Source organism: Lonchura striata, chromosome 4 (assembly GCF_050655825.1).
Source record: "Lonchura striata isolate lonStrDom1 chromosome 4, ASM5065582v1, whole genome shotgun sequence".
Taxonomy (NCBI): Eukaryota; Metazoa; Chordata; class Aves; order Passeriformes; family Estrildidae; genus Lonchura; species Lonchura striata.
The window spans coordinates 18068334-18095875 of record NC_140706.1 but is presented as its reverse complement, the minus strand read 5'-3'; the positions used below and the strand labels follow the sequence as shown (position 1 = coordinate 18095875).

At 39.5% G+C, this 27542-nt stretch overlaps 1 protein-coding gene and 1 long non-coding RNA gene across 3 annotated transcripts in view; both read left to right on the top strand.

Moving 5' to 3' along the window:
* The window catches only part of PPARGC1A (PPARG coactivator 1 alpha), a 361917-nt gene that overhangs the window by 116865 nt on the left and 217510 nt on the right, over positions 1 to 27542 (top strand). The gene's annotated exons all lie outside the window — the stretch shown is intronic.
* LOC146767553 (uncharacterized) overlaps positions 1 to 27542 on the top strand; it is a 158036-nt gene that overhangs the window by 114999 nt on the left and 15495 nt on the right. Inside the window, exon 2 of the long non-coding RNA XR_014954752.1 lies at positions 1 to 27542. This exon is cut by the window's left edge and continues 44533 nt beyond it; it is cut by the window's right edge and continues 15495 nt beyond it. This is a non-coding gene — a long non-coding RNA (uncharacterized LOC146767553).

The window sequence follows — 27542 nt, the reverse complement described above, 5'->3', positions numbered from 1 at the left end:
GGGTTAAAGATACTTGGGGAACAAATCCAGCCATTTTGTAAATCCACTTTACTGGATTGATCTTTTTAAAAAAGACTGTGTCTGTGAACAGAGGAAGGTATCCAGTTCTCTGCTAGACAACACTGCGATCTGTACAAGTTTCTTGCACCCCACAGGATCTCCAGCATGTGGGCTCCTCCCCTCTGACCTGAGCCAAGCATGCTGCTGTCCAATATGGTATTCTTGCTTATTCCATGCTTGTGTTGCTGCAGGGGGAAGCTAGTGGAGAGCAAGTAAGAGAAGCTGGCTGCTGACAAAGCTGAGGCTTGACAAGGCAGAAATGTTTAATGCAGACATATCAAAGCAGTGCGCATAATTTCTTTCTGGAGAAAACTGCTGTTTCACATACATATTTCACAGCCTTCTCAATTTGAATTTTCCCTAAATAATATTGAACATGTGTTCCTGAAATGTTGAAAACCCAAGTTCTGTGGAAAAGCTTTTCAAGAAAATTGTAATATTCTTGAGAGTTAAGCATTCTCTTCTCCTTGTGTCATTCATTGTCTGTCCTTCAGGATGGAGGTTGTGTAAATCCTCTGGCTCGATCAAGAGAAATTACTTATATATTTCAGGAGCTGAGTATTCTTTTGTGTTGACCAATTCCATGCAGGCTATCAAATGATTTCCCCTCTCTTTTGTCCTTAGTCTCATTTAATTAGATCCAAGTCTACATACAATTCTGTCCAACTAGTCTCTCAATGCAAGTTGTGGTTTCTCTTTTTGGCTTACTCTCTACTTCTTCTGTGATTGAAGCTGTGGAATCTTGTAATTCATTTTGTTCCACCATTATTGATTTGATGGCAACAGTCCAAATGTTGAAAAATATTTTCTAGGTTGTTGTTGCCCTTGATTTCCAAAGACATTGCATACAATGAAGCATGTGGATCAGGAATTGACGTATCCATAGTGTCACCAGGCTTTGAGGGTGCATTTTCAATTGTAAAAGCAGTTTATTGTTAATTAGAGAGACTCCCAAGGGCATCATGATCTCCTGATAGTCTGTGAAGAGTACCTTCCGTACACTGTACTCTGTGAGGGTTTGCCAAAACCGTCGCTTGCGTAAATCCTGAATTGATTCCCTGCTGAAGAAGAATTGTTAGAGCCTCCAAGTTACTGTTGTGAATAAGATTAATATTAAATTTTAAATTTTACTCTTTTATTAGTGGACTTTGGTTTGCGGTTCTTGTAAAAGAAAAGACAAACCCAAATGTTTCACTGAGTCTTAACAGATGCATATGCTATGCATATGGCATAAAAGTGCTACCCTTCTAGCTATGTCTGTGCAATGAAAGTAGCTGTGTTTCAGTGGCAAAACACAACTTAAGCATATTTCCTTAACTAATTGGACTCTTGGAGTGTTAACCTTGCTCTGGGAAGATTCTGGATGGCATGCAATATGACTAAGTAGTGAAAGGTTATAGAATTGGATCCCACTGTGTATTTTCTCTTCCTCTAATACCTGCTGTCTTATTAATACGTTAAAAGATTGTGGATAGAAAATCCAATGTTTACCTTTATAGGAAAATACTTTACTTACTCTGCTGTTTGTTCACATGAGGATTGTATGTTGTGTTGGAATGAGGTTGTGATGGCATGGTGTCCATTTTCTTCAGTGTCTAGACTGTACTTCTACAATGCACACTTTCATGTCCAGTTTGAATTAGTGTAAAACTATATAATTCTCCATTTTAGCTGTTCCATCTTTCTTTAATTTGTAGTACCTCCTTCCTTTATGAAAAAAATGTGTTTGTGTTTGCCTGTCTGTGCTTGTATGTTAAAAATTATCTTTATGAAGATGAAGTCTTTTTCTTGTGTCTCTGCCAGTGCTGCTTTGCTATAATGGAATGACAAACTGTAAATAGAATTGACTTGGAGGCTGAATCGGTTGTTGGTATTTTGTTAACAATAATAATACACACTGCCCTCCATCAGGTAGTGCAAATACAAATTCTGCATTGTTATGAATGCCAAATTAACTTTGTGAAGATTACTAACTCTGTTTATCAAATCTGTTTTGTCATACATCAGTCATTTTGACCTGCTGTATGATGAGATATATTTTTGCTAACAAGCTTTGCTGTCTGTTATGCAGACATGAATGTCTTTTTAAAATCAGAGAAGACCTGGACAGCTTGTCCTGCATTTTGCCTGCAGATTCTTGTCCTGCTTATGTCATAAACTAGTAAACACGCTTTGTAGTTCTCATGTGCTTTATTTTTGATGAATCTCTCAAAGATTAATATCTTAGACGATAATTACACAGCTAAAGTGCTAACCTGTACTAGCTTTGTGGAGAACACACTGCTGCTTCTGTTGTTATGCTGTCTTGTACTTATGTGCTGGACTGAGTTTTAAATCCTGATCCTGACATTCATTGGATTAGATGGATCAGGTCTTCCCTGTCTTTCTGATTTACTAAACTATTAAATGCTGAACCTACATCATTCCTATGTTAGGCCAGATTTTGGACTGTCATGAGAATCTAGGTTAGATCTATTTGAATCATCTCCTGAGTGTGTCTCCTCCATTTTGAAAGGCTCTCCCTGTTGATCTATTTAAAAATGGGATTATTACTCCCGTTCTTTTTGGGGGAGTTAGGAGTTACTTTGCTTTGTTTTGTTTTGACTAGAGGGAATTCAAAGGATAAGTTTACAAATATCGGGGGCTGAAACAAGTTTTCTCTGAGGACATTTTATCTCTTTTTCAGATCTAGGCTTTCTTTCCAAAGTTGCGGTGGTGGAATAAGGTATTGTATTGTCTTTTCCACTTGTTGCAGCTGGCCCACTTTGCTCCCCACAGTCTTTCTCATGGTCCTGGCAAGCTTGGGCAGAGTTGATGGGACATGCATGGTCATGGGCATCTCGTAACTCTTCGTGCCAAGAGGCAGATATTAACTGCCTCTCTAGAGGTGTGTGCCCCACCTGGATGAGCCTAATGCCAAATGTCCCAAGCCACTGCTAGCCCCTGTTCAGGGGAAGAGCAGTGCAAGGATGTGGTAGACACAAGGAGAGGCTGAGTAAGTCATTGGATGATTGTTTAGGCTTTTCATTGTAGCTTGGTGAAGATGCTTTGAAGTTGTAGTTCCTTATGCTTCTGTGAAAAACATGTGCTTTGGAAATGAGAAAATGAGTAGAGTGATAGACAGCATGAGTAGGAGGATCTGATCTCTTATACTTCTGTAGCTATACATATATTTATTATTCCTTTTTGTAGTGGTTTAAATGTTAACTGTCAGGTCCTAGTGGGTGAAAACTTCTGAGTACGCAGGCAGCTGATAATTAACCTTCTGGACATCTCAGTTTCTCTTTCCAGTTTGCATATCTTGGTGTCTTACAAAACCACCTATTACAGCTTAAAAAGACTGATATGATGTCTGCCTTCTGGCTGTAAATGGAAAGCTCAAGCATTTGTTAGGCCCCAGCCCCACTGTGAGCATTAAGCAATAATGTGCATAAGCTTTGTAACTATCCACACTGAAATGAATGACAGGGCTTTAAAGCAAAAGCCAGTATTAAGACCATTCATGGGTTGACTTTGGTTGGCCTTGTTGACTGTGAAAGAACATTTTTCATTAAAATTAAAATGCTGTCAGACCACCTACTGTTCATAAGTGGGATTTATGTTTGTTTAAAAGAGATGAGACATACTATTTTTACACAGCTTGGATCAAGATGTCAACAGGAAGTAAGTACATCTGACTGTCATTTTGCATCTGTCTTAAGAAACAACATTTCCTTCTCTTAATTAATGAGAGTGGATTTGCTGAATGACCTGCTTATTGATTATAGCAGTTACTGAATTTTTGTCTGCCATGTCTGCATGTTCTTATTTGGGCTATCAAATATTCAATGACCATTTGATGAAAAAAAAAAAATTCCAAAAGACAAAGTATTAATTCTTCTTCTTTGAATGACTGGCATTGTTTTAAGGTAAGTCACTGTGGACCTCAGGGGAAAGCTGGGTATGCATTTTCAAGGGAGTAAAGGAATTATGAGTGTACTAGATTCCAGGAATAGGAGTAGTCCCTGCTTGGTTCTTCATGAGCCCTACTGAGAAAATTCTGTGAGAAACACAGGCACTGTTATTCTAACTGGTCAATAAACTTGTGAGCATTTAGGACTATCATAAGTATTTTCTTTAGCTTTGCAGGGCAATTAAAAGTAATAGCAACCATGTCAGGACCAGGGGTCCTAGAGAGGGTCAGTCAGTGTTTTGTGACATATAGTTTTAGAATTTTATTGTAAAAGGAGGAATGAGAATAGTGTAGACAGAGTTGAGGCAAAGGTGGGAACAGGCTTAGCTGATACATCACAAATTTAGAAAAATGTTTTGTTGAACTTTGGGAACTGGATGAAATGTCTGGCCTCTGGCTCAGAGTAAGGATTGTCTTTGCTCTCCTATATTGTACATGAAATACCTAATTGGGTGATGGAGTCTGATTGATGCCATGACACATTATTGCTATCTTTGCAGAATCCACAGAATTTCTAGACTATTTTTCCAGACTATAAGTTCATGATATCTTAATGGCAGAAGTTCACAGAAGGAACTGTTTTTTGTTTTTAGCAGTGTTTGTTTTACTCTGTCACTGGTAAACACTGGCTGTCACAAGTCTTTATAGTGCTTTACAGATACATCTGCTCAGAACGTTTTCTTTGCCTTTTTGTATTGTACTGTAGAGCAGAATATGAAACTTAAAAAGTAAACACTTTCCTGTTTTCGAGGTTGATTACATTGTTTTATGGCTATAATGTCTTAAAGTAACCAATAAAAGCATTTCCTGAAAGAGAAATCCAAATAACGGAGTGCTGATATATCCAAGAAAAGGAGGGCATTATTTTCAGCATGTTGGTATCATTCTTTTGTGCTTTTCGGTTTGTTTTAATTCTGTCATGCTTCCTTTCTAATGTTATATACTAATTTAAATAATACAACTCATACATAAATACACAGTCATGCAAGAATGACTAAGGATGATAAAATTGGAACAGTGATGCTAAGTGCAGCATTGCAATCAATAGGACTGCAATGGTAATAACACCAATATGTCTAGTTAAAGAGATGTAAATTGCACTTAATCTGAAAGAAGGTTAGAACCACAGTGGAGCAAGGAAATGAGTAAGATGCAGTGTGAGAGCTAGCAAAGATGTCTGTGCCCACTCAGAATATGTCTTATTTCACAAAGAGCAACCTCAGGGAGCCTTCAAGGGATTGCTATAGAGTGAGCAGAAGCTCAAGAGAACAGAAGAGATGCTCCTATGCAGCAGAAAATCCCTGCTACTAGCAAAGAAATATTAGAGAAAACTAGCAGGAGGATTTTTCAGAACTGATTCAAGTTAAGCTTGGAAATAATGTGCCTCTTTCTGCCACCTGAACTCCTATGAGCTCAGTGTGGCAAATCCCAATTACACATCGGTGCTTCTCACAAGCAGGAGGTGTGGAAATGGGCACAGGATGGATCGGCCAAGGCAGAGCGGGCAATCTGCAGCTCCTTCTGTGGGCTGTGCCCCGGGATGCTCCCACAGCACACCATTACATCCCCCTGCAAAATGAACCCTGCACAGGAAAGGGATGTTAAAGACAAATGTTTAGTGGACAAGACCCCAAGCACTATGAGCTCAAGCTGCCCTTGCAACTTTAATTTGCCTTATTACATCCACTCAAGGTATTTCTGTTCACTTGTTATGCAGAAGCACTCATTGTTCAAAGATCTCTGCAGATGACTAGGCACCGTGAAGGTGCATTAAGGTTAGAGCATTTATCTTAGCTCTGAATTGTTCTGCTGGGCTGGTGTCAGATCTCCAGTGTTCTCACATTTCTTCCAGTTTCCTTTGCTTGTTTATTTTTACTGATGCTTTGGAAATAACAAGAAAATGGGGACACCCTTTCCTTTCTTTCCAATGCCCATTTAGGTTGAACATTTTAATTAGAATTTTCGAAGTTGGGTTGCTTGAGAACCACATTTAGATTATTAAATGACCTGTTTCCTATGAATAAATACATCAGAAAAAGAATTACTAAGTTTGCATGGAATTTTGACTCCCTAGGGAGGTGTTTTCCTAACCGTTGTGCTACTTCGGGTAAGAGAAAGAAGGTCAAGAATTGCTTGCTGGCATGCAGTGCTGTTTAATGCCTCAGCACAGCTCTAAATAGAGGATAAGTGAGGATGTAATAAGTAGTAAAGTTCATTTAGGAGCAGTGAAAAGAAGGTTTTGATGTACAGTAGTTGGGAAAGCATATTTACTGCAAGAAATAGAGATATCACTGAGGTTGCTAATTCACATGTAATGAACTGAAGATGTCACATGTAAGTGGGACATAAGATGTGATTTAGACTTCTGCACAGAGGTCTTTAACTTACAAATGTTATTTTTCAGCAGTCTGTGCTCAATACCTAGAGCTTCAGTCTCAGCAATATGTGAAAAACAATTCATGGGCCAGATATTAATTGATGTTTACTGGCATAGGCCCTTGAAAACAATAAAGATCTAACTTTGTTATGTTTTATTCTATAGAGTGCAGTGAACTCCCCCAAAAATGTAAAATTTTATATACTATCATGAACACATACTCTAAATAACAATTTTTGCTAAAGAGAAAGATTTTTCTTGTGCACTCTTTGCAGATGGTAACTTTTGAGCCATTTATTCATGGATCTGGCAAAAATTTTTCTTTAGCTGACATTTATAGAAGCCTGCTATCTACAAGAGAGGCTGCATGATTTGTTAAAAAACAGTTAGGTTTTCTCAAGGTGTTTATCATACATTAAAGAACATAGCCTTCTATGAATAAAATCAAATGCATTTTCTAAGTACGTCTGTAAAACAATGTAAAAATTTGAAAGATTTGGATGGAGTTTCACACCAATTTTCCAGACTATTTTATGAAGTTAAATGAAATAGTAAAAGCAGAAGTGATGAATCATACACAAAGTTCCAGTTCATTATGAATGGATTGCCACAGGTAGAATACCATTTTATTACAGTTACTATGAAATGCTTGCTGTTGGAGTCAAGTATCTGTAACCCTTAAAAAAAGGTTCATCATGCACAAAAGTAGCAGTTAGTAGTATCTATTCAGCCCTGATGATCGGTAACAACTCTCTTGCTCACTGGAACAGTGATGAGAAGGAAGAGAAACCCTTTCAGTTGCAGAGGTTTACCAGCTGAGTTGTTTGTCTGCCGCTTCAGTTCTTGAGTGAGTCCTTTCTGTTCAAGGACTTCAATTTTTTAAAGAACATAAACTCTTATTACTTTGAACTGTTATTTAATAAAGTTACATTTAGGTCCTTGAATAGTGTACAGCTGAAGAAACATAAAATAGATCCATATTTCTTAAGTCAAAAAACAGGATTTTTGCTTGGGGAGCTGGTTCTATGCATGCTGAAGCAATACACAGAAGTTATCACTCCGAAGAAATTAATTTAATTTTTCTCCCCAAACAATCTACTTTCTTTGTGCTTTTAACCTTGATTGTTGCGTTAATAGATGAAAGAGGCACTGATGGGAAAAGCATAAGGAAAGTGCTGAGATGCTGGAATACAGTGATCTGAGGACACTTATATCACAGAGCAGATAACCTGTTTGCTTTTATTTGTGAGCTCTCAACCATGAATGTAGAAATGGCACTCCACAATTATCGATCAGCTTACCCCACTGTCTGCCATTTGACAGTGCTTCACTTAGACCTACTGTCAAAAAAAGGACACTGCAAACAGATGCCACAAAAAACAAGCCTTATGTATTGCTTGTTCATTGAGCTAGAATATTGCATTAACTTTGCAAGGCTTCTAATATTTCAAGAATTACAAGTTAAGTGATTTTAAAAATCTCTTGCTCAACAGCATTATCATTGAAGGGCTATTTATGGTATCTGCATGAGTAAACTGATAGCAGCATGGTTGCTTATTGTGCTCCTCTAAATTCATTTTCCTAATAGCTTATTGGAAACTTCAGTGGGGACAGTGCTTTTGTGTGGTTCTAATAATTCCTCATAGAAACATCTTTCAAATAATTAAGGTTACTTCATTCTATGGGAACATGCAGCTCAACCTGGTATTTACTGGCATTTGGCAGCCTTCAGTTTTGCAACATGGTGAGCATGTAACTGGGGTTTGGAGGAACAAATCCCACGCTGACTTTGTATCACAGCTCTGTGATTGGACATTATCTTAGGATGATGGGGTACTCAGAGCTAAAAATTCCATGCTGAAGAAAGCAAGCAATGATATAGAAGCCAGCAGTGAGATGTATGAGCTGTGCAAAAATGGCAGAAGGGAAGAGATCAAGGGCAAAGAGGCTGGAGTAGCCTGAATCAAGGAAAGATGCCAAGGTGGAGAAAGCAAAGTCCTGGAAGAACTTGGATTGTATGAAGCAATGAGAAAGTGATTCAGAAGTGGGATGATCCTGACAACCAGTCGTCTCTTTCCTATACCCACAAATTCATGGTGAATGTAGCTAGAATGAGTGTTTTTGAGCTGAACATAGACCTTTCCTTGCCCTGTTTCCAGTTTTGGCTATGACTGGTATTTCCCAACCCTCAGGAAAATAATTTGAAATAATGCTGTTGTTTTCAGACAAGCATGTCATTTGTTTTACCGGTCTGTAGTTGATTAATTTGCAAATGATATTCCCAATAAAGTGCTTAGAAGTAGATAATTACAACTATATTAACAGTTACCGGGGAAGCAGATGGTATTCTGAGGAGCTGCCATGTAGAATTAGTGCTGATGCTCTACTGTAATGTACCATATACCCCAGCAACCCACAAAAAACAAACTAAAATCCTGCTGATATTCCAGATTGTAAGTAAATTGTGCTATTGCTTCTCATTCAGTTCTTCTCTGAATTTTTATGTGTGTTTTCTAGATAGCTACAGTGCTCAGTGAGCTGCTCCTTTTTATGTTCAGTCACATAGCTCTGCAGGTCTGTATTTTGTATTTTCTTGGTACCAAACCTACTAAAAGGAAGTTTCTAGGCTGTACGTCAGTGTTTTCTCCACCCTGCTACTCGATACTCTGAAGCACAGAAAAAAAGAAATACTCTAAAGAAAAACATATTTCTAATTTACTAAATTGTTCAAATGAAAATTCGTTGTGAGGTGCTAAATTAAGGAAGCTCTGAAGCACCCAGTGCCATCCACATGCCCACCTGTGCCCACACTCTCTCTCTCCCCTGCTTCCCTTGTTAACCTCCCAGCTTCATACCACAGCCTGATAAAACGTGACCCTTTCTGTGCTTCTGGCGATCAAGAAAAAGGCCAGGATGTCACAGCAGTTTCTCCCACGCCTCTGATCCTTGGTAGCTTTGTTTTAAGCAGGCTGGAGTCACGCAAGCCACACAGAAGCTCACACCAGGCTGGAGGTTGCAGCGAAGTTGAGGTTCCTGCCCGGGGCTGGCCAAGTGCTGCTGGCACCCAAAGACAGATCACTGCAGCCAAATGGCTGGGAGTCTGTTCAGAGCATGGCCTTATTTCTTTATTTAACATATTTGTCATCTACATGTTTAAATAGAACTAAAAACTTTTCTTCTTTGCTTTTGGGTTTTTTTTTTAATATTTTAAAAACACTGGAAATAGTTACTAAACGGATTTTTTTTTTCTTTTCTGAGTGCATGTCTTCAGTGTTACCATGTCTAAAAGACACACATAGCAGCATATCTGTGATATAAGTGTCTGTAAGTACAACATGGGTATCTTTGGGGTAGAGGATCAGATGAGAAACTTGGGCTGTTTTGGGTAAGTCACATTGCCTGTAGCCCTTTTCAAATTACCTGTGTTCTGTATGGCTAAACAGGGCCCAGTCTGATGTTATTTTATGCCAGGCTTGTGATAAATCCTGGAGGGAGGGAGTTGGTGGATGTGGTGACCCTTTTTTCAGCCAAGGAAAAGAAAGTTTTTAGAAGGTACTTACCATAGTCTGAGTCAGAGCCTCCTTAAAAATACGTAGTGTTTGTAGCCAAGTGCAAATGAAATTGGCTCTGTGCTGTTTTGCTGGTATGGTGTGGCAGAAGTGGGTGAGTGTGTGTGTGTGTGTGTTCACAAGTGCATGAGCTGACATGAGCAAAAGCACCTGAGGCATAACAAGGCAGTGGTGACAAGGCAGGGCAACAGGAATAGTACATTTAGAATGTAATTATGATGGAAAGCTTAAAAAAGCTCCAACCCACAGAAACAAAGCACTTGTTAGCATGATTGAAGGCCCAAAGGAAGGTGCTGGGCTACAGAAGTAGGAAAATGTTTAATTCCTGTTTGTTGTTACTAAGGAGTATCTTGTACAGTACACTTGATGAAACAGAATTGCCTTCAAGCCAAACGCAATTCCCTAAGCAATATATTTTTGAATGGAAGCTGCAGCCGAATCCTGAATATTAGTTAATTGCTTTAGTCAAAACAACAAATGCTGATGCCTTTTATCTTGCATCTGTAGGTAGAATGAGCAGAATTAGCATTGGTGACTTTCAGGTCATCTTCAGGAAAGTGGAAGAAAGAGGATTTTGTCCAATAAGGTCTCCTGACCCTATTTGCATCAAAGTATGTCTCTGGCTTCTTTCCCGGCTTTGCTCCTCTTGGTTGAAATGAGAAGTTATTGGATTTATTCTAAGGAGGGCGGGAGTGTGACAGGACAGGTGGTTTTTACAGCTGTGTACTACGTCCTTAAGTATCCCTTTTTCCACTGCTTAGAACTTCAAAACCATTTTACCAAAACACTTTCTGGCAAAATTTCCTTGCAAATACTATCTACAGTGAACAACTTTTTGAAGTGCTGAAAACCATGCTATTCTACTCTTTTTAAGAAACGCTTTGGACTTTCCAAGCAGCTTGTGCTTCAGAGCAGTGGTTTGATAATAGGCAGGGGGGGGTAGTTTCCTTTATCAAGGATATTCCTTTAGTGTTTGTTAAATCTGGTCCATTTTTAATCAATTTTTGAATCCTAAAGGAGAAGAAGACTGGAATACATCCTTTGAAGATTCTGTTAGGGTTTTCTTTACATTACAGGTGATTGTGCCTGTGCTTGGGCTTGGTAAAAGCCATTGTGTCTGCATGAGGTGCTGTGAATCTGGAACTTGTGGAGGACAAGTGTGTCTCAGGTGGACCTTACCTGTTAGGGCTGCACCAATCCTGGCTGACGCCCAGGCTTTCAAAGTTGAAAAAAGACAAGTTGGCTGAGTGAGGTAATGCAGAAAATAAAACTGGAAGTGCTAAATCAGTAAATGGGTGGAGGAAGAGACTGGCCAGGAAATTGGGCAGAATGGGGCTCAAAGAAAAAGAAAGAAACATAACACAGAGTTGGAGGACGGTGCTGGGACTGACTTGATGAACAGCCTAAAAAACACCTAGAGGAGTGAGACTAATAGTTGGGGATGTTGGGCGAGAATGGGAAATCCTGAACTTAAAGAAAAGGTTACACCTGAAACTCAAATTGATAGTCCAGTAACTCTTTGTGGATGAATGGGGAACTACTTTTTCTCCAGAAGAATCGTGCAGAACTGGAACTGACTGGAAAAAGAAACTGGAGAAGGTAAAGAGATCATTTGGACTAGGGCCTGATGCGAGGAATGTGTTAATGTGTTAAAAAGCATGGGAGAGGCTGAAACAGGGAGATTCTGTGACTGGGATAAGTGTTAAAAGAGAGAAAGGAGAGACAGTGTCTTGGGAGGACATAACAGGCCTAGTCTGGTGAGGCAAAAAGGATGAGTAAGGGGGAAAGGGAAGAGAATGTAAAAACATGGGTTGGAAAGTGATTAGTCCTGGCAAGGAGACTGGGATCCCTTTGAGCATCATGAGGAATGGAAACTCGGAAGGTCATGCTCATCTGTCTTTTGCTGTTCCCAAATACCTCCAAATTCTCCTTGTAAGAGTATTTGTCATCAATTTTCAAGTGTTTGGCCACATCAGTGAAGATAATATATTACTGCTGTCAGTTATTCTAGAAGCTGCACAAATCCAAGTGGTAGAACTTAACACTTAAAACCCAAATTGAGTAAGTGGGAGGATAGCCATGTGATGCCACAGTTCTAGTGTTTTCTGCTTTTTGGGGGACAAATACAAATAGATCTACAATCTGCAATAAAACAATAAGCTTTAGAACTATTAAGAAATACAGAAAAGTTATTAATGCCATACTCATTATCCCCTTACACATTGTAATAGTCTTGTGCTCATAATGACACATTGGTTCCCCATGGTTTAAGCATCATTAATTGTGCAGGGCAAATAAAGGTAAGTGGACAAGCCAGGATTTCTGTGAACAGGACTGTTGTCCCTTGAAATCGTAAAAGAGGTTGGAGGTGAATGGCAGTGATAGCAGGCAGCTGTTGGCCTCCTGTTTAGCTACTGGGCCTCTGGAACTGGCCTCTGTTGGAATTGGGTTCTGCCTCTCCTTCTGTCACAGCTTTCTCAGAGATGCTAAAGCCCATAAATCAGACTTTTTTAAGACAATCACTAATAGCATGTTTCACATTTTTTGGAAGCCCAAGCTCAGCCCTAGGGCCTGTTTTGCAGAAGAGCATAGCTGTAACTGAAAGCAGTGAGACTCACACTTTGAAGATGCAAAGCACTGCATAATGTTAAAGATTCTGAAAAATCATGGCCTGGACATCTTAAGGCAGACTTTCCTAAATTAGTGGGTATGTCTGGTTTTAATTTATCTGTGCCTAAGCTCCCAATGTATAAAGCAGAATAATAGTTCCCTCAACTCTCAGGGATTTGGTGAAGATTAGTGAAGTGGCTGTGAAACCCTCACTTATTTTAGTGATGAGTGCTACAGAAAAGCCCATAAGGAAATTAATAATTTTGTCTTCAGAGCACTATTTGAATAGCTAGCAGGAAACAAGCCATAAGGCCGTACCCTGAACAATGATAAGACAAAATATTGAATACTTGCTTTATTAATTCAACACCATCCATCCTGTGCTGTGAAGGAGAAGTGCACTTAAAAAAATGTTAACAAAATTAGAGTGTATGATAATGTATACGCAAAGGATACCAAATTAAGTTTGCATCAGCAACCATAATTCTTTCATTGCTTAATGTTGGAGCCTTGATTTTATTGCCTGAAGAGCATTCTTTCTAACAGAGCGATTTTTTTTGTCTCTGTGTGTGTGTTGCAGTATTTTAATGGAAATGTGACTTCTAGATATTTTTAAGAATTGTGTACTCAATGCATAATTCCATTTTTAAATATTCCTTGCTTCTTTAAGATGTGGGAAGTTTCTAGCATTGACATTTAGTATCCTTTTTTCTTTCTGCTAAAAGTCCTACCTTGTAGCATTTTATTCATGGCCAGTAGCATTTACTAACACAGCTGAAAGAACTGGGGATGCTTGAATGAGGAGGGATGGCAGAATCGTGCCCTCCATTTTTCATCTAGTGATAATGAGATATCTTACAAGCCATATTGACTTTTCCAAAGATCAGAAAGCTCTTTGAGGGAGAGGGAGGGAAAAGCACAGAGTGAATTCAGCCACAACAAGGTTAATGTACTTACACAAAATTATACATGAAGCCATGAGAGTGCCAAGAATAGTAGCACCCACAAATCCTGCCGAGGAGGTGGATCTTGTGAAGTGACGCCCTTCTCGCAGCGTGCCGATCCTTTGGAAGTTGTTAAGTTTAGAGGGCACTTTAGCCCCCAGCAGGATCAGTCACTTGTTTCCTGCTGTTTCTCTCCAAGTCTTGATCTTACTCAATTCTACACCTACCAAATTGTCTTATTGCCCTTTTTAGGAGCCAGCCTCAAAATTTCCTTAGGATTTTGCCTGACCTGATGAGTTTTTTTTCTCCCCAGTTCTGGGCAGCAAACGTGTGGGGGCTGTCTGGGAGGCCAGCAGAAGCCCCTGCAACACAGCTGCTCAGGGGCAATGCCAATCTGAGCCTGAAAGGGAACAGCTCAGTCTGTTCAGATCCATTTGGACAGTGTTATACAGTGGTTCTACTGATGCCCTTTCTTACCTGCAAAATACCACCAAGTGAAAAAAAAGGTATTTTTTTAATACTAGGAATGCTTGGAACTTGTAAATATGGTATTAGCATCTGCATGATCTGTAAAAATTCAAAGGGAGGCGTTAACCTGCTTTTATTTCTGTTTCATCTCAAAATACTCCTGTAGAGGAGTGTGGATCAGCTTGTTGAGGAAATTTCTCCATAAAGTCTGTAGAAGGTAAAGGACACAGAGTAATGTATTTATTTTCTTTTCTTCATGGGTGCAGGAAGCTAAGTTTGCAACTTCTCTGTTCAGAAATAGTTTTAAAATATCCAGATCAGAAGGTTTTGATCTAGTCTGCATTGGAAAATCCTGATATAAGCTAGGCTGTAGGCTGTTGCTGAAGTGCTTAGCCTCAAATTGTTCCAGCTGTTCTATGATGATAGCAGACTTCTGATGGATCATACAATACAGAGATCATAGCTAATTTTATCTTCATATTGTTTGTTGCAGTTGGATTGTAGGGCTATATTAGACAGATGATGGGGCAAAAGAAAAGGTGTTGGACATACTGTATTTCCATGTGTTGAATACAGCTGTTTAGATCTAGTAAAGCTTGCAGTGTTACACATACCTGGAATGCATTAAAAAGAAATAATAAAAATACACAAATGGAAACAGAGGAACAGTCACTTGCCTTCTCTGCAACGGTGGATTTTAACCAGCAGTGGTCAAGGCCAGCAGCTTTGTAAATCCCCAGTCTTTCTTCTTTTTAGCTGTAAAACAACTCTGCAGTTTTGATGTGTTCTCTGTGATTCTCCTCAAATCAATCTTTATTGAAAGGCATCAGCTTTCCATTTTACTTTTTCTTTTCCTGCACAATGTCATGCACCATGCAATTCCATGGATGTATTAAATGTTGTACTGACACTTTCTGCTCTCTCTCTCTGTGTCAGAGAACTGCCCAAAATCCTGATCCATATGTCTGCAGAGCCATATGCCTACTATGACCTGTTTCTGCCAGAAACATCAGAAAATGACTGGGAAACTGGTTCATTTGCATTACAGGGCATAGGACTAGGAGGAGGTGAAGTGGCAAAATGTCTGCCCTGCGTGCTGCCCTTTTCCATGTGGAAAGCAGCATTGAAGCTCTGTCTCCATTAGGAGCAGGCTGCTGATACAGCTATACCCACACCCTGCAACAGCAAAACAGTCCTGGGTGGACTGCTGGAAATAGCTTGTCCTGGCAAAACAGTGCTTTTTGACAAGGTAGCTTATTACAGCAGTGCCTGCCTGTCCCTGCAGAAGGAGCAGCAGCAGCAGCAGCACACCTCTGGCAGCAGGAGTGCTCTGTGCTGCTGCCCTTACCTGCACAGCTCTGCTGGCCAGGGATCATTCACTCAGAGAGACCCCGTGTGCCTCGGGGGGACCTTGTTCCCACTCCATCCTCAGCACCGTGGGACCTTCACTGGCAGCAAAGGCACAGTCAGAGCACACTTTGAGCCACCCAACTTTATTACAGAGTCTTGTCTCCTTTCATATACATTGCCTCTTAATTTCTTGATTTTCCCGGTTTTCTTTTTCAGTGTACAGTGTTCTTTCCCATTTTATTTCCAAAGGAATGAGCAGTTGCTGTCAGAGTCACCCTCTTACTGCAGTGGGGACCCCATGGACCTCACCACAGAGGTGTCAGTGCAGCAGCAGACAAGGGCTTGGCCTTGGTGCTTGCCTGGATGCCCTCCTCTCTCTTTTCACCAGCCCTGATAGCTTTACCTTGGTGCAGTTTAACTGCACTTTCTCAGCCACAATTTAATGTGGCTCTACTTTCTCTTTGGCTGCTGTTTTATCTGAATGATTGCAGTATAGGAGCTCTTAGGCAAACAATTACACTCTGAAAATCAGGTTGCAGGCTTGAATATGTCACTGCAAGATATTCCTGTGAGTGTAATGTTTGTTTCAGAAGGCCCAATGGGAATTTCTCTGAGGAGACTGGTGTACTACATAAGAGCATCAGAAATGCTCTACAGGTCAGATATGTGAGCTGCCTAGCACAACAGACTGCTTCTGACAGTGGCTAAAGGAGATACTGCAAGGATTTGGATAGAAGCCTGGCCAACTATTCTTCTCCTTTCTATCCACTCCAGCTCCTGGGCATCCTTTGGATGAGTTTTAGGGAGCTAGGAATGTGCCTGGGAAGCACAAAGGCTGTGGGATTCAGTAGGAGATAAATGGAGTGTGTACTTGTAGGAAAAATTTTCCAACTGCTGTTTAAAATGTAAACTTTGCTGACTTGCCTTGCCTCCTTTGGTATGTGAGAGGCAAGGAATATGCTTCAGATCAGTGGGTGTGCAAACAGCTGTATGATACATTTCTGGGACAGGACATGGAGGAACAGGCCAGCCTCAAGGACTTGTTAGAACTGTATTTGCAGGATTTTTTCCCTCCCTCCCACAATAACTCCTCATTTTTCTGCAGTAGTGGGAAAGGATTTTTTAAATATGTTGTTCTTTTTCCATGACATTTTACTTTATATGTTTGCTTGTCACAGAACTGGTATCCAGCTTTCTCCTCTTTTTCCAGACTTTGAGATTCAAAGATAATGTTTTTCAGTCCAGTGGGATAAAAGTAGCATACCTTTATCACTGCCATTGCCACCAGTTACAGGAATCACAAAGGCATCTGTCACCATGGTAGAGAGGTACTACAGTATGCCTGTAAAACATCTGGTCCCTTCAAGAGAAGGAACTAGTTCTAATTCCCTCTGCTTCAGTTATACATCTTTTGCTTATGGGTACTTGAATTTGTGTAGTTTAATTCAGGATTACACTCCTGGGGCCATTCTACTGTTCAGCACTCAGTGATGTAGAAGATCCACTGCCAGCTTTGAATTGCAGTCTTGATAGTTTTAGTATTTGTGCTCAATCTCATCTCCTCACTGAGGGTGAATTCCAGAGGGGGAGACCATTGGAAACACAAGGTCTTTGGCCCAGTGAATTCAGCTGTGGTTTCCATCAGGTTTTTATGGCCTCATTGTGTGTAGTGACTCCTTGTGTGTCACAGACAAAAACGTGGAGCTGTGCAGAGTTTCAGGAGTTTGTCATGTATCTGTTATTGTCTCTGTCTTTTAGATGCACACATGGTGTGCGCTGCTTGCCTCACTGGATATCGTAAATACTGGAAGTTATAATAAAATTAGGAGCACAGATGTTCCTCTTACAACCAGTGCACCCTGTATACAATAATAATAATGAAATATATCCATTGCTGTTCTCTGTGGTGCTAAATTTTCTCCAGTAAAGCATCTTGCTTTAATAATAAAACCACATTTTCTTAAGCAAGGGAATATCAGATTTACATTGGCAATAAGTCACTATTTTCAAACAGCATGGAAAGGGATATCCAAGATAATAGTAAGATTTTCTAGGACAGCTGACTGTTAATAGAAACTGCAGCCACATGGATGGGTCCACCAGGTTCATCATTAGTCTTCATTTCTTTCCTTCATCAAAGCAATTAATGGAAGAGGACTGTCAGCCTAAAGACTTACACTCAGCTGGCAAAGTGGAACAGCCTTTGTTGGAAGGCAGGTCAGGGTTTAAAACAATCTGTTACAAACTGATGAAGTTCTTTTTTTTTTTTTCCAGTCGTGGTTGTAGCCAACACTTCTGGCCAGGGACCTCTTCTCTACTAACCTGTAATGGAAAGTAGATTGCTCTGAAGAGGTTATAGCCCAAGCCCTGATGTTGTGTGTGAGTAAAGATACGTGTGGGTTTAGGAGATTGTCCTCAGCAGGCATACCTTTGCATATGTTTTATTTCTGTGTTTTTCCTCAAGAAATACAGAAACGATACAAGTGTGGTGCTATAAAGTTCTATGTAAGTGTCTGCCGAGTTTAGCCTGGCTTAGTTTCTCTTGAACCATACAAGCAATCGCTTTGACTCCTTTGGGTGAGGTTACAGACTCAGCCCCCTGCTGCCCTGCACTCTTAATTATCCAGAAGGAGAAGAATGGTTGCAGTGACCAGAGCATGGCTGCAGTAAATGTTATCCTTCCTCATGGAAAAGGGGTCAGACTGTGGTGAAAGAGGAAGAAAAGTACAGGAAGAGGATGACAAAAACTGTAGGAGAAAAATGAAATGGAAAAAACAGGGGCAGAAACTTCACCACTAATAATTCTCACCAATCCAGCTTTTCCCTAGTAGAGACTCATTCATTTACACTGTCTGCATTAAATTTATCATCTCTGGGCTAGCTGGAAAATGGAGGTCAAATTTCATTTTGGCCTGCAACTTGATAAAAATGACCTGTAAAAGGTAGATGATATGCTGTTATTTTATGCACTGAAAAATAGCAAAGATCAGATCCTATCTCCTCTGTGTCCTCTTTCCTGTGCATGTCTGATGCTAGCTCCTCTCTGTAATGTATCAGTGGAGAATGCCCTGATCTGTTGAGTAGCTGGTCAAAGTTTAAAAGAAGAAGGATGTATTTGGAACTGGTAGGCAATCTCAGTCAGCATGGGTTGATGAGGCGCCGTTTGCCATCGCAAATCTCCGTAGAGTCACTAACAAGTCATAAAAATACCAGGTGCGTTGATGTGACAGTCAAACTACTTGTTATAGTTCTTTTAATCTTCAGAGACATCTATTAATAGTAATTAATGATTCTTCAGCAGTTGCATGCACTGTGTCTCAACAACTTTCAGAAGGCAGGAAAAATGCTGTTAAAAAGAACAGTGTGCTAACAGAGCTTGTAGATAGCAGGAGAGTGTAAAAGTTAAACTCTATGCTGGAGAAAAAAAAACACCCAAACAAGCATTTCTGTAGCACTGGGAGTATTTTAGGATCTACACCAAATAGAGACTGTAAAGGATTAGTCTGGGATTAAGAATCCTTTAAATTTACGAAGTGCTTAACCTTCACTGTGTCTGCCTCTTATGCTGTTTGCAATATTGTGCTGCCACTTTTGCAGGGGAGCTTGTAGCAGAGCAGTAGTGCTGCAATGCAGCCTTCTCCACGTTGGGTCTTTTATGATTCAGTACTACTTTTGGTTTGCTTTGTAAAGATCATTGCAAGGGCTTATCTTGTGTAATTGTTTTACTGCCATCTGCATTACAGTATAATTACCTTTCAAAAATGGTAGATCTCTTCTGCTAATGTTTAAAGGCAAATAATAGGCAACTAAATTGCAAGGTCTTGGGGTGTAGCAGCACATAGGTGGTAATAAAATGTATGCTAGATTTACAGCATATACTTCTGTCTGTTGTTCGTTCTGCTTTTTTTTTCCTTGGTTTTTTCCTCCCCTTCCTTTCCCATAGGAATGATAGTTGGTGATTATGGTTTTCTCTTCCTTGTATTTTTTTTCTCCTTGCCTGTCCTCTTTTTACATAGAGTTAATCATAACTCGTGAGGGTTTTTTTTTAGAATTTGTTCTGATCCTTATCTGATGGCTGTCCTACAGTTCAGGAAGGATGGTTATTCTGGCATTTTCCTCAATTATAATGACAAACAGAAATATGGCAAATAAATCTAACACAGATTGAACGAAATAAAATATTTTTTTTCAAGGAGATACAGCTATTCCCTATAAATAACCACCTAAAGTTTTTTAAAGTTTTAAGATGTAGAAATGCAATTGTAAATCTGTCTTATCTGTTTTCTGCTTGCAGCCTATAAATGCCCTTAGGTTCAAATGATAAACTACTTGTCCGATAATATCATTAAGTTTTCTGTTTCCTGCAATTATGTATCAAGGAATTACAGGAGGTGCCGTTCCTTACATATGGATGCCTGTACCCTGTCTGCTGCTGTAAATCCTGTATTACCTGGAAGGTTAAAATATGGAGGTGAGGACATTAAAAATGCATCCAGAAAATGTAGATGACAGGAAAAAAGAAAATACAGCAACAGAGGGGAAATACCATGGATAAAATGATAAGGCAGAGAAATAAAGCATGACAAGACCATGATAGTTTGCATAAGTAATGAGAATTGAATTCGTGGTCTTTAAATTGCTGTTTAAATTCCTATTTGCATGTTTATCAGAAATCTCCTTTACTTAAGTAAAACTGGCCTATATACATTTTTAAAATCCATTTATAGCTCTGATTTTGGTGAGAGACAGGTGTGTGATACTATTTTATTAGTGGTGGTGTGCACAGGCCAGTTGCAGCTGTTTAAGATGTTTTCTTGGAGGGCTGGTCCTTATTTTCCTCAAAGTCAATGAGGAAATATGTCACCTTCATTAAGAGGAGAACTGAGTCCTGAGTGACTTGTGGAGAATCCCATGAATAATCCTGCATAGCCTTGAGCCTTCTGGAGCTGTGTAGTCCTCTGATATTTACAAACTGCTGTACTCTGAGCACCTTTTGTCAGGATTTGGTGGTCTCAGCTCCCAGGTCAGAGGTTGTTTGATGACTCGGTTCTGTTCTTGTGTCTTTTCCCAATCTTGCCTGTTTACCTCTGATTGCACTGGCCACTGGGTGCCCCTATTCCTTAGATAAATGCAAGATCATAATTGTGGTATTTAAAGCCCCACACTTTCAGTGTTGGAATATTGGAATGCTTCCTTTTTGCAATTGATACATGCATGAATTTGGCTGCCTTTGTGTTTCTGTTCCCTGTATGACTGTGTCTGCAAAGGAGCCCATGTGCTTGGGTAGATGCTGTCCCAGACTCCCACCCGGCTCTCCTAACTCCTGCCATCTGGGCAACAAGCCATGGGAGCTTCACTGGGAGGTGACCCAGGCATGGTGGTGGACTTCATTGTCCCAAAAGACGTTGAATGCCTCAGAGGGTCCTCACCAAGTGGCGGTCACCATCAGCATTGTTGGGAGATGGAGAACCTCCATGGTGAACAAGAGAGAACAACTATCCTTCTCAATAGGCTCTCCAAGGCTCCTCCAACAGGCTTCTCCAACAGGCTGTCCAAGGCCAGGACAGCCCTTCTCTGCTGCAGCAGTCCTGGGAATTGTCTCCTGCTCATCTGTACAGTCCTTTCAAGGCTACAGTGTATGTGAGGAATGGAGCCACTGCAGATCCAAGTCATGTGTTTGCTCCTTATATGTGTTCTTATGGCATCTCTGAAACAGATACAAACTGAATTTCAAACAAAAGATATCACCACAGGTGCTACAGTGGTGAATGACCCATTCTTTGAAAACTGACACTGACAACTGCACACACTGGACTGATAGTCTTTGGGTATGATGTAGCATTCCTAACAGAAAAATAATCATTGAAGAGCTGCTGTTAGAACATTAAAACTTTATTTTTCTCATAATGAGTATATACATTTTTTTTTCTCAATATGTATTTTTTGTCATAGTATCAAATGAAAGATACTTGCATTTTTCACACGTGTGACCTCTTCAATTAATATATCTCTTTTAAAAATCTGTTTTCTAATATACTGCTACTACGGGAAAGTCGTATGTCTAATTTACATGTCCAAATTAGTTTCAACTTAGTTATATTGAATGATAATAGATTTCTTTTTCATATAATTAATGTTGTCTGCAAACGTAATGTGGATTAAATTTATCATTGTAAAGATCTTAAGATTTTAATATTTTTGCAGAGGCATAAATACAGTGTAGCTATAATTATTTCATTATGTATGTATAAAAATAGGATACAGGAGAAAGTGCATGCTTTCCTTCACTGATTACTCTTAATGTCTCCCAAATTTCCTGATTTACAATATTCTCCAAGGATGTAGATTTTTCTAATTGAAGTACAGTAATTTGCATATTTTTAGACCTTGTGACACAGTTAATTGATATGTCATTACTTATACGGCACTGAATATATTTTATACATTCACTGCAGAGCAGGCTTAACTTGAGATGCGGTGGCACTTTGCAAGGAACTCGAAACTATTGCATTCGGTTTAATCTTTTCCCTTTCCTTTCTCTCCCTTTCTTTATAAAGGCTAAGCAAAAATGGATGATATAGTAATTGGTGTAGTTCCTGTTCAAATGTACTCGTTAAAATAATGTTACTGTGTAAATGACAGGATGAGAAAAGTAAGATCAAGTAAACAAAGAAAGGAAGAATAATGGGAGAGACAAGGACAAAGAAGATAAGGTTAACGCTGGGGGGGAGCTAAATGTCAATAGTATCAGTGCTGGGTGTTTGAAAACCAAATTGTTCTGTTTTCTTTTACGCTATTCAGTATAAACTTGTGAAATGGTCACTGTGTCTAGGAATATTTTAAATGGGCCTTTTAAATTTAGGAGCACTGTATTTATTATGGATGCTAGCAATGAGCCTAATAGTGCTCCAGTATTCCAAAAGGGTCAGAATTTCTCTAGTGGCAACATATTTATTATTTCTCCTGGTGCATACCCCTGCAGAACTGAATGCTTTTAATCTTCATTTGCTAACCAGGAAGATGGCTCAGTCATGTAAAAAGAACGGGAGGGATTAGAAGTTTATTTTTTGAGGATCTGATTAGAGGTAGGGCTTATTGGTAATGGCAGTCTCATTTCTGGAGGAAGATTTATTACTATTGACCATTTCTTACGTGGTGGTAAGGCAGAGTGGGGCCCTTCCATCAGGCTAAGAGAATAGGATCCTGCTCCTTGTCCCAGCTAAGATGGGCTGTGTTAATGGCAGGTGAAGGTGAAAGCAGTGGAGATGTGGGAAGCATTGGGCTGCAATGGGTCAGGCCACAGGTGTGACTCAGAAGTTCTGCTGACCTTTCTCTTGATAATCTCCTGAGAGCAAGACTTATATGCTGTGTCTTCAGACTGTGCCTGGAGGTGCAGCAAGGAGCAGGGTGTGCAAATTCACATCATGGATGTGGTGCATTCCTGTGCACTTGGCAGTCCCTCAAGTGACTTTTCTTCTTGGCCCTGCAATGTATGTGAGGCCCAAAATGTATGACTTCTGCCCATGTTTATGCTGCCTGGATTTGCCCTATGGGACTTACACTGTGAGTTGCTTATGATCTTTTGTTATTTAAGGACTGTATATTTTGTGTGCTCTTGTTTTGGTGTTTTGGGAGGATTAGGTTGGGTGTGAGAGCAGAAGACATCACTGGAATGAGAGTTATTAAGGGAAGCTATTGCATTTTCTTAAAAGTGTACTCTTTTGGCAAGAGTTTCTTCTAAGACAGCAGTAAAAAATACACATACAAAACTACTGAGCACATCTTTTAAAACACTTGTACACTGGAGGCTTCTCGCTTCAAGATACTTCCTCTTGAATCAAGCTCCAGAGATGAATATGAATTCTGAATCCTGGCTACAAAAGTAGAATTCACTCTCATCTCAACTTGCTTTTTTCTTTTTTTTTTTTTTTCCTTCCCAGCAGAAAGGGTGAGGAAAGGGATAGAATGCCAAAAGTGATTCCTGTCTCTTCCTCAGAATTTGAGGTACCTACTGTCATCTGAGCCCAGAACACTCAAAGCAGCTGCAGAGGATGAAAATAATATTAGACCAGCAGCTCAGAAGGGCATATTGGGGTTTTGCCCAAGTTAGCATTTAATTTGGATCTGATTTTGCTGCAACCCCAAGTCTACCTGAAATCTCTCTCCCCAGATAGGCAGTGAACCATTTACTGGCTTAAGGGCACATTTTACTGCTTCAGGGAAAAACACCTTTAGGGAACTGTGCAGACCAAAGTTGTTGAAATTGAGCGAGTCTTCATTTGCAAATTACATGGTTTGTGTGTTGATTTGGTTTTTTTAATTTAAGCTAACTATGGTGGGCTTCCCTAGGTAATAAACATTAAATAGTAAAAGTGTTTATTCTTTCCAAATCATAGCATGGGAGGAGAGTATAGTTTTTAGGACAGCATTAACTTCACATGCCTTCAACCATCTATGAGACAGCTGTTTATGATAAGCCAACTATTTAGGCACTATGTCATTGGGGAAGGAGAGAGGGTTGTCTTCAGAACATACTTGTCACTAGTCTTTGATGCCAAATTGAGGCTGTGACAACTAATATACATGAAAAAATCACCAGAAGTGTTCAGGAGATTTTGCTGTGCTGCAAGAACAGTTTTGTCTGCAGATGCAGTTTGAGGATGGTTTGAAAACAGGATAGTTAAAGTGACTTCTTTTTTTTGTAAAGATAAATTTAACAGCAGAAATAAAATAAAAGTATACCCCATTTTTTTTATAATGGTCTCATTTTTCTGCTTGAACTTGTTAGTGGTGGTCCAGCAAAAATGATAGCATTTATGAATATTAGAATATATTCTGTTCTGTATTATTAATAATAATTGAGACATTCCTTGACGATTGCATTAAATGAGGTGATTGATTTTGCACTGAAGAGCATATTTTCTTATGGAATACTTTTAACTACTCTGAGAAAAGATATTTAGAATGAAAATATACAGCTCTTAAAGAAATGTTTTATCAGTTCAAAACAGCAGTAAGCATCAATGAATTTATACTGTAGACATTAATTCTGAAGAAGCTATGCAAAGCCTTTGGATATTTTTACATTGCTGCGTCTCTCATTTTGCTCATCGTGCAGCTCTCAGGTTTTACTGCCCTTGAAAAAGAGCTGCACTTAGGCATCAATTGTGTACATACAGAGCGCCGTAATTCCGTAGCCGAGCACATAAGGTGCTGCCTTCGTACAGCTGAGCAATGCGTGTCTGAGTGGTGCTAATCTCCTGCTCTTTATGAAGATTTCTGAAGGTTACTGTGCAAATACAACCTGAAGACTTCTGCTTTGTTAATGGGAAGGGAAACCTGCTAACACTTTGTCTTTCCAGGGAAAGAACTTAGATTTTGCTTGTCCGTATTTTGTTCACAAATCTCTTGTTAAGCTTATTGCAGTTCCTTTTTAAGAACATCAGTGCAGTTTCCTCTGTCTCCCAGCTAACATTTCCTCCCTCTGACATCCAAGTGCCTCAAAATCGAGCCAGGGAGAAGTCCTTAGTGCATCCCTGAGGTGCTGCTGCTTCTGGGATAGGCCGTCATAGTTTCATGTCTTTGCAGGTCCAGGAAAGGACGTGGAGGTTTAACTCACCAAGTGGAACTTCAAAGGCGTTTAAAGAGAGCAGAACATAATTACCTGAGCTGAAAATTTGCCAAGATGCTGGTTGAAATACCCACTCTTGAGAATTTTCTATTAAAACTACTAGCCTGGATAAATCCTGGCTCTTCAGAAGTCAGTGGTAGTTGTCCCCTGGATTTTGCCCTGCAAATCACCTTAAGTTTCATCTAAGTCACATCTGGACTTGCAGTCCTTGACTGCAAAGCTCCTGGTCTCTTCAGGGTGAGCTATGTAGAACTTTGAGGTGTGTGCATGTAATTGATCTCCAAGTAAGGATAAGGAGCAGCTTGCATACAGTTGGAAAAAGAATGGGGAAACACTGGAAAGTAATACTAGCTGGAAATCAGGGGTAACAACTTTTCAGTCTGCCTGCGAAAACATAAAGAAATCCAGGGGCTGAAATTTGAACTATGACTAACTCAGCCTTGAATAACACAATTATTGTGAGGGATGATAGCAGTTTGCTGTGAGGTGCAGGGCTTTCCATGACTTGTGGTTTTTGAGGCAAAGTTGGAATGTCCTTTTGCAAGAAGTTATTTCCTCCTGGAGTAGAATACCTATGGTCCTTTGGAGCCAGTGTGAGGTATGGGTGTGTTTTCCTTAAGCTCTGTGCTCAGAGCACTTCTTACTATTTTTCTTTTGGATGCTGTGGGCAGAACTGGGTCACCTTCACTGCTTTCAGCACATCCATCACCCTTGAAGTCCTACCTCAGGAAAGTGGTTATAATAAAGTCTTGTGCGTCAGGACTCCAGCCAGTCACCTGCAAGAAGCTGGACTTTTTTTCCCTTCTCACACAATTAATTGGATTCGTTAATGTTTTTAATAACTGTCTTTCTCTAAAGTCTGATGTATTCCACACTTGCATGTGGGGCTCTGAAACAGGAGATAGCAATTCTCATCCTGAGCCTCATTGTTTGTGTTTGACTGACATGGACACAGTCTTGTGTATCATCATGGGAAGATTAGAAGAAGTCTGTTAGATCAGGAAGATGTGAATGTGTTCTCACCTTCTTGAGTTCTTTGCCTGCTGCCAGGCTCTAACCTGATTAACTCCTATTTGCAAGGTCTTTGGTATTTGTCTGAGCTTCAGTTTCTGTTTATCAAATATTAAACTCTGGTCATCTGAGAGCTGAACTGGTGTAATTTACCTGAAATTTTGGGTTGAATGTAGAGCATCTGTGTGAAATGTGATAGTCTGTGGGTTAACAGAAATTGTGTAGCATAATCTTGTGGCCTGTTCTGTCTAGAAACACTGAAAACTATTCTCTTATAGATAATTACAATGAAAGTTAAATCTTCATGTTCTTCATGTTATTATTAACTGGTCTATAAGCATACATCTCTTAAAGTACCTACAGAAAGGCCATGACCCCCAAAAGCTTAATCTTGTGTAATCATAGACACACACATGCATGTGAGCACTCCACCTTGGCATGATCCTTGTTAGCAGAGTAGGAAGGGGAAAGACCAGGAGAGCTTCTCAAGTGAGTCCAGGAGATTATAGGACAAGAAACTGTGCTGTAATTACAAATATGAATTACTGGTGGAAACCCTTAACCCAGGAAGGCAGACATTGCCTTTGTTTGAGCCATCTGACTGTTATTTTTTAATATAAATCAGTTATCTTTAAAGTCATCATTCCTGCTGCTTATTTCCATGTTATTAGAATTGCAGAAACTCTGAAAGTAATATATGTCAATTAATTTTTTGAAACCCATATTTTTCTAATATCTTGGTTGTTTTTTAAAAACATTTATTTTTACTAACTAACAGACTTGCTTTGTTGGGCAGTTCATTAGCTGTAGAAAGATTTTATTATTTGCATCAAAAGTCTGTAATAAAATTCTAGCTGTATCATTTAGAGCTGATTTTTTCATAAAGCATTATGCATCAGGTAAATAGGCTGAATGTAAATGTCTACTTTAGGCAGGGTTCATTAACAGCTAGAAAAGATGCAATTTTGACTAGGAATGAAAGATAAAACAATGAACTATTTTGTGACATAAAACTAATCTAATACTTCAAAATGGATTGTACCAAAGCCTTAGGACTGTAAAATTTTAGATGTGGCCACTATTTTTTTTTACCCTACAGTGGACCAGTATAAGCCAGAGTATAGTTTACAATATTCAGTATTATACAAGCATATAGTGCTGAGCAGTAGATCTTACTCAGCCATAAAAGTAAAATGCTTGCTGATTTTAAGATCTGCACTGTGAAATGGCAGCAGATCAGGATTCTTTCTCTAGTGAATATAAGCTGTGACTCAGTTAATTCACAATGTAGATTGCCTCATAAGTTTTCATGGTAAAGATCAGGTGCTGACAAGACCAGGATAAGACCATTGATCCATTTCTCCCCAGAGCTCAAATAATTGTTATTAGTAGTAATTATATCTTACATTTAAATGCAGCTATATATTAATAAGTTTCTTATACTACATAGCAAGTAAAAGAAATAATCCTGTCCTTGCTACTCTCCCAGTAGATCCTTTGACTCAGAGGGTATCTCACATCTGTGACGTGGATGCAATAGACTTTTATTATAGTGGTTTTTTTACAAGGA